The sequence below is a fragment of the Mytilus californianus genome, unplaced genomic scaffold (assembly GCF_021869535.1).
Source record: "Mytilus californianus isolate M0D057914Y unplaced genomic scaffold, xbMytCali1.0.p SCAF_12, whole genome shotgun sequence".
Taxonomy (NCBI): Eukaryota; Metazoa; Mollusca; class Bivalvia; order Mytilida; family Mytilidae; genus Mytilus; species Mytilus californianus.
Genome location: NW_026262604.1, coordinates 60,248,513 through 60,253,259, shown reverse-complemented (window position 1 = coordinate 60,253,259; position 4,747 = coordinate 60,248,513). Strand labels below are relative to the sequence as shown.

The window sequence follows — 4,747 nt, the reverse complement described above, 5'->3', positions numbered from 1 at the left end:
ATTCAGGAATACGAAAGATGTTTCTATTCGTTTGATGTGATTGGGCTTTTGATTTTGCTATTTGATAAGGGATCTTCCGTTTTGTTATTTTACTTTTCTGGCGTTGCTGAGTTTTGCAAAGGTTCTCACGATGTGAACATGATACAATATTGCATGTCTTTTGTTTTTGCTTTTGCTTCTAAATGCACTTAAAGTTTCTCTCAACTAAAATCCTAAAATAAAAACAGATTCTTTTTCGTTAATTCGAATATTCCAAATCACACATGAAATCAATCAATCTTTCAGGAAGTAAAACATGAATATATGGGCAGCCCCCGCTATGGCATTATCATGTTCAAAGAAACACGAAATCAAAATACCTAATTGTGCAAATTTTTTTACAAGTTCGCATTATGATGAACGTGTTTTAGCGTGTAGAACGCCACATAGTATGTTGGCTATTTATGGCATGGGTGAGGGCTACGAGGAAATAAAAACAAGTAAAAGGTAACTTATATTTTTCTTAAGAGTTGTTAGTACCAAATAATATATTGCACGGAATGTATCGATCAGTCATAACATTCCCAAAACAAAAGCAGTGGTCACAATTTCTGAGACTTCGATGCTAGTTCTGGGTAAAAAGGGTCCAAATTCAGAAAATTTATTATAAATAAACAATAATTATCCATCACTGCATGTGGCGTTCTACGCGGTGTGAAATAAGTTTGAAATGTTGTGATAATGACTCCATTGTAGACCTCTTAAAACAAAACTTTTTTGTCTAGTACGGGTGACTGGGGAACAGATATATGGTCAATAAAGTCTTCCGAACGTCAATTAATCTATATACGGCATTCTCTTTCCACGTTAATACCCATTGCAACAACTCTTTGAGGTTCCGTAGGTGGCCTGATGCATGGAAAAATGGCTGTCTCTATCGAATATACCCTCATTTTCCAATAGCAGTCTAAGATTCACTTACCTTCATTACGAATGGCCTTTTTTAAAAGACCTTCCTATTGTTTTCATAATTAATTTCTTTTCGTCATGAATATGCATAAAATAATTGACACTGGAGGTTAAGCAACACAGAATCAATCAATCTAGTATGGGACGGGACGGACCGACGCAAAGGCGAGCCATAAACCGTTTAATGACATAGATATAGTTCTTGTTCCATAATGTTATCTAGGGAACTGCACATTGTCACGTGATAATGTATCCCAAGGGTGACTTGGGAATAGAAATATGGTCACTACACGACTTCTTCCGACCTACAGTAAAACCCTTGTCAAAGTTGGGTGTCCGTTTGGCTGTACGGTATGTACAAGTACGCATCCACGTTCGGTCACTTAACGAACCCTTGTAACAACTCTTTGAAGGGTCCGTCGGTGCCCCGTTTGCAAAATTTCAGTTCCTTTCCATTTTACCCTCATTTTATAGTAGCAGTATAAATTTCCCCTACTTTCATCTCGGACGGCCTCTATTACAGGACCTACCTATTATAGTTATTGTTAATTTGTTCTCGTCATGAAAATACATGAAATATTTGCCACTGGACGTAAAGCAACCAGCAATCAATCAATCACGTGATAATGTATGATAGAAACATATATCATTTAAAAAAGTTTTCTTCACATTTCTTCATTTTCAAACATTTGTTAAAACTTTTTTTAGGTGAGCAGACAAAAAAAATCAACAGCTATGGCCTTATATCTGACATATTTTACACTTTTTCTTCACATTTATGCATCTCGGGGCATATTAAACGAAGGGATTTAAATTTTAAATTTGGTTAGCAACTTTGTTGAGTGAAATAGGGAAGGAGATATAAAAGAAACTCATTATGCATATTTGCGACTATTTTGTTTTACATATTAAAGAGTGAAAGATTTGGCGGACTATGTTGTGCTAGGTAGATCATTCTATCGGATCATTGACTAGCTTAAATATGTCTAATTCGCTATAACACGTACTAATCTGCTTAATGAGATTAACTAGACTGTTAGGCGAACCATAAAATCATATATAGATATAAGAAGATGTGGTATGAGTGACAATGAGACAACTCTCCATCCAAGTCACAATTTGTAAAAGTAAACCATGTACATGGTGTTGTAACTATCTGTAAAATAAAGGGAAATACAACACATAAACTGCATTGAGATTTAAATTTGATCATGCTTTTATAAGCATACTTGGAAAATCAGATTAAGATCCAATCTTACAAATGAAATTTAATATTTACACAAAAGTTGCTAATGAAAAATTGCTTTTAAAATTATATGATTTATTATATTAAACTTGAAGTATTAAAATGAAACAATGATGTAAAAATAAACTATCAAAATGTTTGTTTAGTCATAAAATAACACAACTCTTTATGCAGCAGCATTTTCTACACGATTTACGAAGAGAAACTGTCAAGCGTGTACCTTCAAGTAAAGAGTCCGATTCTTGACATCCTTTAAAATGTATAGAAGTTTGAGCTTCCTGGAATTGGATAAAAGCGTTATCGTAGTGAAATGTAGGAATGTATTTATCTTGCTGGCTATCGGCATTGTCTTCTTCTATCTCTTTAAATTTGTCCTCATCTAAGTTGTATTCACTCTCGTCGGATACCATGCTCAGGCCGTCCATTGAAGGCGACTTGCATTAGTGTCTGAAATTAAAAAAAGACATTTACAATCTTGCAAGTTAATAGTTATCAAAAACAATCGAAAAAAAAACATACAATATAGCTTCACATAGAAAAGTGTTATCATATATCAAAAAGCTCTGATTTCAAGCTGCCAGGAAAATTCGTATAAGTCTATCAATGTGAAACATATAATTTTATTCGACAAACAAGAGATAGATAAGTGATGGTTTCGAAAATAGTCACATGGTCAAGCATGCAAATATGATGGTTTGTACCAATGCAAATATCGAAAGGTCTGAATTCTTGTTACTAAGAAAAATGCAAGCGAAACGTGTTACGGACAGATGAAAACCAGTTAACTTCCACTCCGTTGGATCACAGGTTTTGAATCAAAGGTTAAATATATAAAATGAATAAAATAGAGTTTGGAAACGGGGAATGTGTCTAAGAGACAACAGCCCGACCAAAAAACAGATAACAGCCCAAGTCCAAACATGGGTCTTCAACGCAGTGACAGAATGCCATACCCGGAGACTGGCTTCAGCTGGCATCATTCAAATTCAACATTTCTAATACGTCTTAGCTTTAAACACCTTCAAAGACATAACGTATTAAACCGTAGTATTTCACTTATTCCCGTGAAATGATAACACAACATTAGGATTGACCGAAGAAAGCTGCTTGTCGATTTTATTTGATTTGGGTCTTTGTTAGATTTATTTGTATGTTCGTTTTAATTTTTAAGTCAGTTGGGTTGTATTTTTGCGATGCATGTTTACTCAGTTTTTGCCGCTGGATTCCCAATTATTGTCACATTAATCTATTATGTATGTTTGTGTTGTTCATCTATTTTTGTCAATATAATCAAACTATAAGCAACTGTCATACAAGGGGGAGGTTTAGCTAGCTATGAAACTAGGAAATGCCTGTACCAAGTCAGGAATATGACAGTTATTCACTTGTTTTGTGGGTTGATAACGTTTGTTTTTGTCGGTTTTATTGACTTTCCTATTTTGAATTCACCCTGGACTTTGATATTTTTGTTATACTATTTTGAATATCATTCAGTTTGTCATTCTCCATAGTTATTCGACTTTTACAGTTAGATTTAAAGTAATTGTTCCCCTTTTGCACACTAACTTGTGTTTACTTATATAAGTACATGTTGGTTAAACTGATTTGAGAAATCTTCCTATCGAAATTGAGGAGCTCCTACATTGACGCTGATATTTAATTGATTTATAGAAACTTCCTTTTCATTGTTGAAATTATTTGGTTCGGCATCCTTGAGTTCTGGGACCCTATCCGTCAGATTTAAAGTGATTTTCACATGTCAAACACAAGAGGATTTTAAATGTTAAATGTTGGTCAATATTACTACGCATTCAGGGATTATTAACACTCATGTCTAGGACAAAATGTATAAGCCTTTGCGATATCCATGTCAAATGAATGAATATGTGGACTGCGTACTAAACCTTCTACACTTAAAAAAATACCATTCATTGCAATAGATCCTGGTGGATTCGTTGGCATAAAGGCATTTATCTGTTATCGGCCTTCTGTAATTAAATTTCCCGCCCTTAATCCCAGTTGACCAAATTTCCTAAACTTTTGAAAGGAGTATTTAATATGCAAACATAATTCCGTCGCTAGGCTTATCTTTAGTTATTGACTTACCTTGTTGAGAACGAATCAAATTTCATAGTTATCAAATTAAGCAATGAATAAATACGCGTAATACCTCATGTGACGAATGTAGTGAATTTGTAGAAACAACTGTGTACACAATTATTTAACTAAAGCAGGAAATACTTTAGGTTGTGTATTAAACACTTATTCTGTACACTTAAAGTTATATAACGGAACACTTTACGTATTACATCAATTAAGTATAGTTTTTGTTTTCTAATATTTATTAATACAATCACATGCTCGACTCACGTACTATCAGGAAGTGTTGTAATATATATTTACAATCGGTTTGAATTGTTATTCCTTCATCTCTGAAATTCAAAGTCAATTTGCATTGATTCATTTTAATGGTTCATGCCACATCATCTGGCAGGACAGACATTTTTGGATGTTCTACCCCAGGAATAGATTACCTTAGCGATATCTTGCAAA

General features: G+C 33.9%; 1 long non-coding RNA gene across 1 annotated transcript; it reads right to left on the bottom strand.

Moving 5' to 3' along the window:
* Positions 1-2,201: 2,201 nt before the first annotated feature.
* LOC127722141 (uncharacterized) lies at positions 2,202-4,440 on the bottom strand. The gene is made up of 2 exons (XR_007991678.1): positions 4,301-4,440; positions 2,202-2,641 (listed from the first exon to the last, which is right to left on the bottom strand). It is a non-coding gene; the product is annotated as an uncharacterized LOC127722141 (long non-coding RNA).
* Positions 4,441-4,747: the final 307 nt, after the last annotated feature.